Here is a 10,862-nt window from a genome sequence, read left to right as displayed (position 1 = left end):
GGCAGCCTCGGACGGTTGATCCTTGGGGAGGATGCTGCAGACTGACGTTGTGGCAGCGGCGGTGCAGGTGGCGGTGCAGGTGGCAGTGCAGGTGGTGGTCGTTGCGGCGGGGGTTACTGTGGAACAGGTTGCTGGCATCCCTGACGAAATGGTGGTCACCAGCCCCTCACCAGGAGGTATCGTGGCCTGAGGTGACTTGCCCTTTGCCTTGTGGCCCTTTCCCACCTTGGCAGTCGCTGCTGGGACCTTGGCACTGTCCTCTCTGTGTTTGGGGAAGGCCTTGCTGGGTGGTTGGTGCGACTTTCCCCTGCTGGAAGCCGGCCCCTTTTTTACCTTTGTAGGTGGTGGAATAGGGTGGTCCTTCCCATCTGTAGGTGGCACACTGGCAGCTGTGACGGGTGCCCCCTTCAATCCACCCTGACTTGCAGATGCAGATGTGGTGGCTGAGGTGTTGGGCTGGGATCTAGACATCCCGGCCCTAGGGGACAGACAGAGGGAGGTGTAGGGAAGAGGTTCAAGTAGGCTAGGAAAAGTGTTTTAGACACACTGGGATGGGAAGATGGAGGGGGTGTGGTAGTGGAGGAAGAGGTAGTGGTTGTAGGAAGTGTACTTCTGCTGAGTTTGGGTGAAGGTGTATGGGCTGGAGGCTGTTGAGAGGTGGATGGCTGTTGAGTGGGTGTATGCCTGCGTTTGTGTACTTTGGGAGGAGGGCTCACAGACACACTGGAGGAGGACACAGGGGACGTGTGAATGGTAGTGGAGGTGGTGATTGCACGTGAGCAGTGTTTAGTGATGGGCGTGCTGGTGATGGAGGCAGTGGCTGATGATGTAGTGCATGCAGGTGTGAATGGAGACGAGGCTGGGGGATGGAGGACATGGAGGAGGGGGACACAGTGGAGGAAGTGGATGTTGGTATGTCTGCATGGGTATGGTGCCTGTGTGAGTGTCTGTGGGATGTGTGGTGCTTACGTTTTCCTGAGCCACTTTTGTCTGTTGATGTGTGTGCATGCTGGTCTGATGGTATGCTTGGGATAGGCTGAGGTAGAGGGGATTGGGTCTGGGTAGTGGAAGTTGGAGGGGGGAATCTGGACACAGGAACAATGGCTGCCATCAGTGCTGAGGCCAGAGCCTGAAACGCTCTCTGTTGGGCCGCCACGCCAGAATGAATGCCCTCCAGGTATGCATTTGTTTGCTGCAAATGCCTCTCGACACTCTGGATGGCATTCAGAATGGTTGACTACCCAGCAGTGAGGATCTCAGGAGGTCAATAGCCTCCTCACTGAGGGCAGCAGGGCTGACTGGGCAAGGGCCTGAGGTGCCTGGGGCGAAGGAGATGGCCACCCTCCTGGGTGAGCGGACATGGGAAACACGCTGAGGGGCTGCTGGGAGGGTGGTGATGGTAGGGGGGCGGCGGCTGTACCTCTTGATGGGGTGGGCACAGAGGTGTCCGCCAGGGAGCTTCCATCAGAGGAGGAGTCGCCGTCGCTGATATCCCCTCCTGTCCCTGTCGTGGAGCTCCCCTCGCCCTCCGTCCCACTGGTGCCCTCACCTTCCGTGTATTCACCCTCCTGAGCCATGTGGGATGCAGCTCCCTCCATTGCCGGTGACTCTGCACCTCTGCCAGATGATGCTAATGCACACAAGGACAGAGTGACAAAACAAGAAGTGGGGGAGGAGACAGAGGACACACATGGTCAATGCCAGCAACACCACTACCGTTGGCGGACACAACACACACAGAGCTGCCCTGTGCATTAGCCCTTGCCGAACCACTCACTATGATAGTTACCACCCCATGTGGTACAATGCCTAACGTCAACATATGCACACCTGACACCCACAGGACCCTGCACACTAGTAGCTGTCCAATTGTACCATTGGGGCAGGGGTGCTTCTGAGCCTGTAAACAAGGGACCTACCCTGACATGACCGCCCTGGCCTAGGGGCACCCACAGCCCACCCCCCCCACCCAGATCCCTCCTAAACCGCGTAGAGTCAGCTTTAGGACAGTGTACTCACCCCCTTGTGGCTGCTGTGATGCCCTCAAGCACCCATCCAACTCCGGATAGGCCACCGCCAGGATGCAGACCATCAGGGGGGTCATGGTCCGAAGGGTACCCCTTCCACATTGGGAGGCCAGCCCCAGCTGGACCTCCGCCATCTTCTTGCTCCAGTGGCACCGGTCCTCCCATCTCCATCTGTGATAGACCCCCAGGGTCTGCACTTCCTTGGCGATTGCACGCCAAATACCCTTCTTCTAGTGGTCGCTGACCTAGATGAAAAGTACAGAAGGAAAGGAAATTTCTCACCAGTCTGGACCGTCATACTCATTGCCCACCAGTTCCCACCCATGCCCTGATGCACATACACTGACCATCCTCACATGCAGCCCTCAGTCCCCAAACATGTGGCTTACATCCACACCACTCCAAACAGGCATTGCCCACGCATCATGCTCACAGTGTACTCACCTGTTTGTCTGGAGGATTGTAGAGTAGCATGTACTGGGGAGGACCCCATCCAACAGTTTGTCCAACTGCTCTGCAGTGAAAGCAGGGGCCCTTTCCCCAGACACATGAGCCATTGTCGCTTCCAGACACAGGTCACAGCAGCCCTTGCAATGTAGGTCCTCTCCTGTTGATGGTCAGGTATCAAGTGAGTGAACAGATAGAAAATGGTGGTCAAGTCCGCAGCGGTGCGTACCATCACCGCCGGCGTACATCGCCATTGGCTCCTGAAACCCATAGGGCCCAATGATAACCAATGCTGAGTTGCACGGCGGTCTTCGACCGCCTACCGCGATGCTGCACAACGGCAGCGCAGTTACCTCATTTCCCCTTGCCCCACCTCACAGGTCAGGCAGCCGCCATTTCAGGGGTGCACATGCATGGCACCTAACTGCGTAACAGCACATATTGGCACATATACGGACTAACTATTTCACACACGGATTTACTAACATTACTGCAGACACAGTTGTGCTACCTATGTGGTAAATGACCCTCTGCTCACCGTTCTCCTCCATAGGCTACAACTGCTGGGGCAGATGATGAGATGGCGGCATTCTCCGGTGTACAGACCCCTGAAAGACAGACACATCATAATCACCTACAGACTTGATCATGCCACAATCCAAGAACTGTGTGCCCAATTGGAGCCAGACCGGATGTCATCTATCCGCCAGCCCACAGGTATCCCCCCTCTAGTGCAGGTTCTGTCAGTGCTCCATTTCCTGGCAAGTGGCTCTTTTCAAACTACAGTGGCCATTGCATCTGGGATGTCTCAGCCAATGTTTTCTAACGTGTTGACCAGAGTTGTGTCTGCCCTGCTGAAACACATGTGCAGCTACATCGTGTTCCCCCAGATGGATGATTTGCCCACGGTGAAAGCTGACTTCAATGCCCTGGGATATATCTCCAACATCATTGGTGCCATTGTCCCCCCCCCGCAGAAATGAACAAGTGTACAGAAATAGAAAAAGCTACAATTCGGTGAATGTGCAAATGGTGTGTTTGGCGGACCAGTACATCTTCCATGTGAATCCTGGCTCTGTCCATGACGCCTATACCTTGTGGAATAGCAGTATCCCTTATGTGATGGGCCAACTCCAGAGACACCGGGTGTGGCTAATAGGTGAGCCCAAGGTCCCCACACAGTATGAGTAGGTGTCTGGGTATGGGGTAGACCCTAAGGGTTAGTGAGTGTCTAACAGGTATTCCTCGGAATCTGCAGGTCACTCTGGTTACCCCAACCTCTCATGGCTACTGACCCCAGTGAGGAATGCCAGGACAAGGGCAGAGGAACGCTACAATGAGGCACATGGACGAACAAGGCGTATTACTGAGTGGACGTTCGGCCTCCTGAAGGCCAGATTCCGGTGCCTTCATCTAACAGGTGGCTCCCTATACTACTCACCGAAGAAGGTGTGCCAGACAATTGTGGCATGCTGCATGTTGCACAACCTGGCATTGAGACGCCAGGTGCCTTTCCTGCAGAAGGATGAGCCTGTTGATGGTCTTGTGGCAGCGGTGGAGCCTGTAGACAGTAAGGAAGAGGAGGCAGAGGAAGAAGATATTGACAACAGAACGAACATCATCATGCAGTACTTCCAGTGACACACAGGTAAGAGACTGTAACTACTCCTCACATTTCAGAATACTGTAGGACATTGTACATGTCAGCCTCTTAACTTCTGTCTATGGACACTGACTGTTACCTTTGGATTTACTTTTTTCAGATCTGGGTTACACATTCTGCCTTCTGCCATATATACTGCTGGCCAACAACTGCCATGCATTGGTATGAGTAAATGAACATTTACATTGCTATTTGTTGCTAATGGTGTCCTAATACATTTGTGAAAGATCAGACTGACTCCAGATTGGTTTGTGATTAAAGGGTGTTTATTTAGGGGCTAAAGAGTATAGGGGTATGTGCAACGGGCTGGGGTGATGGTGGAGGAAGGTCCATAGTAGAGTCCAGTCTATTGGTGTCACAGAAGCATTGTCCAATGGGGCATAGGAAGGGGAGCAATGGCAGTTCAAGGTGGACAGGGTGACATAGTGGGACAGAAGGGTGACAATCAGGAGAGTTTTATTTCCTGGCAGGGGTCTTGACAATGTTCTCTGTCTTCTGTCTGGATAACAGTGACTGTTTGCGGGGTTGTTCTCCTTCAGCAGGGGGCGGGGTGCTGGTGGCCTGTTGTTCCTGTGGCGGTGCCTCCTGTCCACTATTGCCAGCGGAGGTGGAAGGCTGTTCCTCGGTTTGGCTAGTGTCAGGGGCCGTTTGTTGTGCCACTGCCAGCCCCCCTCTATGGTGACCAGGATGGTGTAGATTTTGGTGAGGTCCTCCCTGATCCCCATGTAGTGTCCCTCCTGCAGCCACTGGGTCTCCTGAAACTTGGCCAGTACTGTGCCCATGGTCTCCTGGGAATGGTGGTATGCTCCCATGATGTTGGAGAGTGCCTCGTGGAGAGTCGTTTCCCTTGGCCTGTCCTCCCCCGTCGCACAGCAGTCCTCCCAGCTTCCCTGCTGTCCTGTGCCTCTGTCCCCTGAACCGTGTGCCCACTGCCACTGAACCCAGGTCCCTGATCGTCCTGGGTTAGTGGGTTTTCCTGGGGTCCCTGTAGTGGTGGACACACTGCTGATTGACGTGTCCTTGGGACAGAGGGATGGGCCTGCTGGGTGGGTGCTGTGCTGGTGTTTCCTGAGGGGGGAGGTTCTGTGGTGGTTTGGGATTGTGGCAGGGTAACTGACTGTCCAGTGGTCCCAGATGGGCCAGGCTGGTCATCCTGATCCAGGCGTGCAAATCTGCTGTCATCACTGTGGGCTTCTTCTGGGGGGGACTGGATATGGCTGGCACCTCCTGTCCGGTGAGGCTGGGTAGGGGTCCTGTTGGGATGTAAATGCATTGTTATTGTATCTGTGTGTGCCATCTTGTGCAATAGGCATGTTTCCCTGTATTAATATGCTTGCACTGTCACCTTGGCCTTGTGTGATTGGTGATTATGTGGGTTTGGCGAGTCTCTCCACTGGGCATGCTGTGGTGATGGGTGCCCATGCAGGTCTGTGATGGGTGTCCATGCATTGTTGTTGCATGCAGGGCTTGGTATTGGGAAAGGTGGGTTGTGATAGTGGGGTATATGTGAGGTGTTGGAGTGATGGGTGTGAGGGTAGGGGTAGGAGTTTGTGATGACATGCAGGTAGGGTGGGGGATAAAGTAGTAAAGATTTGACTTACCAGAGTCCAGTCCTCCTGCTACTCCTGCGAGGCCCTCGGAATGCATTATTGCCAAGACTTGCTCCTCCCATGTTGTTAGTTGTGGGGGAGGACGTGGGGGTCCACCGCCAGTCCTCTGTACTGCTATCTGGTGTCTTGAAAACACGGAACACACCTTCCCCGTAGGTCGTTCCACCTCTTCCTGATGTCATCTCTGGTTCTGGGATGCTGTCCCACAGCGTTGACCCTGTCGACGATTCTCCGCCATAGCTCCATCTTCCTTGCAATGGAGGTCTGCTGCACCTGTGATCCGAATAGCTGTGGCTCTACCCGGATGATTTCCTCCACCATGATTCTGAGCTCCTCCTCAGAAAACCTGGGGTGTCTTTGAGGTGCCATGATGTGGTGTGAGTGATATGTGAGGTGATGTGTGGGGTGATGTGTTGGGTTATGTGCTGTGAGGTACGTGGATGGTGTATGTGTGATGGTGTTCTGTGCCTCTGGATGATGGTGTTTTCTTTGCTTTTCTCTCTATCTGCTTGTTCAAATTTTGCTGCTGTAAGGGGTTGTGGGTAATGTGGGTGTGTGTTTTATAGTGGTGTGTGGGTGTTGTGTGTGTATGTGTGTCAGGTGTGTGTAGTTTGAATTTTCCAATGTGGTGTAGTTTTGTATGTGTGTGTATATTTTGATTGCGGCGGTGTGTACTGCCAATGGTTTATCACAGTTGAAAGACCGCCACGTTGATTTGTGGGTCGTGATACTGTGGGCGTATTCCTGTTGGCGTGACGATTTGGGTTGTGCTATTGCCAGTTTATCACTGACCTTTGGTCTGGCGGACTTGTGTGGGTGTCTGTATAGTGGCGGTTTTCTCAGTGTGGGTCATAATACCCATAGCAGAATACCGCCGCGGTCACGGCATGTTGGCGGGCGTCAGCACGGCGGTAAACGGGATTTTCCGCCAGGGTAGTAATGAGGGCCATAGTCTATGATCGATATGTACAGCTCAAACAGATGTTGCGACATGTAGTGAGTCAAGCCCCAATGCGTTGGCACCTTCTTTGTGAAGGCTTTAACGGGTACTCGATTAGCACGCTGAATGATCCTCAACTGCCTCTGTGCTTCAAAAGAATTACTGAAATTAGTGCAGATTCTACTGCAGGTGGACAATACATTGCTAACTATGGCCTTCATTATGACATTGGCGGTAAGTACCGCTTACCGCCATGCTGACTGCCGCCAACATGCTGCTGCGGATTACCGCTACCCATATTATTAAACAGACATAGCAATTTGTCACTATACAGCCACACACACAAGTCCTCCAGCCAAATGGTTGGTGATAAACTGCCAGTATCCAAACCCACACCGTTATGCCAACAGAACTACGCCCACAACATTATGACCCACGAATCACCACAGCAGACTTTCAATGGCAGTAAACCATTGGCGGGACATACCGCTGCGCACAAAATACACACACATACAAAACAACACCACATTGAACAATTCAAACTACACACCCCTGACACCCATTCGCACACCACACCCACACACCCACACTACTATAAAACACACACCTACATAACCCACAACCCTTTACGACTACAAACAAGTGCCACAAGAAAGATAGCAAGACCACAGACAAGACCACAGCTACACACCACCATCACCTCTACATCATCCACACACCTTACACCACACACCCTAACACATCACCCTACACACCCTCACCCACACCACTCACACTACACCCATGGCACCATCATGCACAGATCCAGGATACTTTGCATTGACATGGGAGATGTACTGGTACACCAGGCACACTATCTGCACATTCATTGAGTGAAACCTCTTTCGATTTCTGAACACCTGTTAATTTCTCCGTGGGAAGGACAAATGCAATATGTGTACCATCTATTTCCCCAATAATGTTGGAGATGTGCCCAATTGCATAGAAATCAGCTTTCACTGTGGCCAAATCCTCCACCTGGAGGAAAACAATATAGCTGTGCATGTGTTTAATCAGGGCAGACAACACTCTGGTCAGCACTATTGAGAACATTGGCTGTGACATTCCTGCTGCCAAGCCCTCTGTCACTTGGAAGGAGCCAGTTGCCAGGAAATGGAGCACAGATAGGACTTGCACAAGAGGCGGGATCCCGGTGGGGTGACAGATAGCAGATATCAGGTATCAGGTCAGGCTCCAATTGGGCACACAGCTCTGTGATTCTGGCCCTGTCCAGTTTATAGGTAAGGATAATGTGCCTGTCTTCTATTGTTGGCATGTCCACCAGGGGTCTGTACACGGGGAATGTCTCCATCTCCTATTCACCCACAGCAGTTGCCATCTATGGGGCAAAACAGTGAGCAGCTGGTCAGTATCTCATATTTCCAAACACTACACGTGATGTACGCCGGTGGTGACCATATGCACCGCCGTGGACGTGACCGCCATTTTCTGTATGTTCACTCATTTGCTACCTGACCTTTAACAGGAGAGGAACTACACTGCATGTGCTGCTGTGACCTGTGTCTGGAATCGACCATGGCTCGTGTCACTGGGGAAAGGGCCCATGCCTTCACCATGGCGGAGTTAGAGAGACTGGTGGATGAGGTCATACCCCAGTACCAAATGCTGTATGGGCCTCCAGACCAACAGGTGAGTACACTGTGAGCACGATGCATGGGGCATGAATGCATGGAGTGCTGTGTGTGAAGCCCTCGTGTATGGGGGTTTGGTGGAAGGGCCCTGGGCAGCATGCTGCATGTATGTTTGGCCATGTCTGTGCCTAAGGGGTGGGCCATGAGTGTAACAAGCAGGACGGTCTGACTAATACCTTTACCTATGTGTATTTCTCTGCACCGCCCATTAGAAAAAAGGTATATGGCGTGCCATCGCCAAGGAGGTGCGGACCCTGGTGGTCTACGGCAGACAGAGCACCCACTGTCAGAAACAGTGGGAGGACCTGAGACGCCGTGTACGGAAGATGGCAGAGGCCCAGCTGCGGATGGCCTCCCAACGAGAAAGGGGTGCCCATCGAACCATGACCCCCCTGATGGCCTGCATACTGGCAGAGGCCTAGCCGGAGCTGGATGGGCGCTTGGGGGCATCACAGCAGCCACAAGGGGGTGAGTACAGTGCCCCAATATACTACTTGCGTGTGGTGGGGTGGTATCCTGGTGGTGGATGTGGGTCTGTGGGTGCGCCTAGGCCAGGCCGGACATTGCAGGCTAGGTCCCATGTGGGCAGGGTCTGATGTAAACTTCCTTTGACCAAGCTGGTAGCCATCCACTAGTGGGCAGGGGTCTGTGGGTCTCAGGTGTGCTGCAATCGGTGTTAGGTGTCCATGTCCATGGGCTGGTGACTAGCATTGTGACTGGTAGTGCATTGCCTAGTGCACAGGACTGTTCCCTGTGTGTGTGTGTGTCGTGTACGCCAACGGTGTTGTTGCCGTCATTGACCAAGTGTATCCTTTGTCTCTTCCCCCACCTTTTTGTTTTGTCACCCTGTCCTTATGTGCATTAGCATTATGTGGCAGAGGAGCAGAGGAGCAGAGGCACCGTCGATAGAGGGAGCTGCATCCCCCATGCCCAGGAGGCCGAATCCATCGACGGTGAGGGCACCAGTGGGACGGAGGGTGAGGCGAGCACCACAGCAGGGACTGGAGTGGACAGTTCGGACAGTGAAAACTCCTCCGATGGAAGCTCCCTGGTTGTGGCGGACACCTCTGTGCCCACCTCAACTACTGGTACAGCCGCCACCCCCGTACCAGCACCACCCTACCAGCAGCCCCGCAGCGTGTTTCCCGTGCCCGCTCACCCAGGAGGGTGGCCATCTCCTTTGCCCCAGGCACCTCTGGCCCTGCCCGAGTGAGCCCTGCTGCCCTGAGTGAGGAGGCTATTGACCTCCTGCGATCCATCTCTGTTGGGCAGTCAACCATTGTGAATGCCATCCAGCAGCTGGCAGCCCAAATGCAACAGACCACTACATTCCTGGAAGGCATTCACACTGGCAGGGCGGCCCAACAGAGATCAATCCAGGCTCTGGCCTCCTCTCTGATGGCAGTCATTGTCCCTGTTTCTAGCCTCCCCACTCCAACTTCCTCTACCCAATGCCATTCCCCTCAAACCCAACATATCCCAAGCACACAGGCAGACCAGCATGTACACAAGACAGCACACAGGAGTGGTTCAGGCAAACACAAGCACCACACATCATCCCACAGGTACTCACACAAACACCAGATTCAGACATACCAACATCCACTGCCTCCACTGTGTCCCCCTCCTCCTCCTCATTCACCTCCCACCCGTTGTGTCTACACTCTCACCTGCATGCCCTACATACTCATCCACTACCACCATCACGCCTATCACTACATACCCCTCACTGGCAGTCACCACCCCCACATCCATGCACATGTCTCCTGTGTCCTCTCCCACTGATTCTGTGCCCCCTCCTCCAAAATACACAAACGCAAGCACTCAGACACAAAACAGCCATCCACCTCACAACAGCATCCAGCCCATGCACCTGCACCCAAAATCAGCAGACAGACACCTCCTACAACCACTTCCTCTTCCTCCACTCCCAAACCCTCTTCCCACCCCAATGTCCCTAAGAAGCTTTTACTCTCCACCGTTGACCTCTTCCCTACCACTCCCCCCCGTCCTTCACATCGGGCCAGGGTGGTCAGAACCCAGGCGAGCACCTCAGCCACTCAATCCACGGCCACAGTAGTGTTGACAGCTACTCCAGGTGGGAGAGGATACCGGGCACCAGGCAGGCACCCTGAAATGGTGTCAGCACCAGGTGCTTCAAGGAAGGCTAAGGAGGCACCACCAACTTCGGCAAGGAAGGGCAGGGAGACACCCCCAGCTGCGTCAAGCAAGGGCAAGGAGGCACCCCCAGCTGCTACAGGGAAGGGCAAGGAGCAATCCCTGGCTTCTGACAGAAAGGGCAAGGGGCCTGCACTAGCAGGCAGGAAGGACAGGAGGCCTGGTGCTGGGACTCATTCAGAGCCCCCACCACCAACCATGGGAGTTCATCCATCCGAGGCTGCAGGGGATGGGCTGGAGCCTCACCCCACCACTGACAACACCGCCACCAGCACCACTGCCAGCAGCAGCAGCCCCAGTGGGCAG

Source organism: Pleurodeles waltl, chromosome 4_2 (assembly GCF_031143425.1).
Source record: "Pleurodeles waltl isolate 20211129_DDA chromosome 4_2, aPleWal1.hap1.20221129, whole genome shotgun sequence".
Taxonomy (NCBI): Eukaryota; Metazoa; Chordata; class Amphibia; order Caudata; family Salamandridae; genus Pleurodeles; species Pleurodeles waltl.
This window is presented reverse-complemented; position numbering follows the sequence as displayed.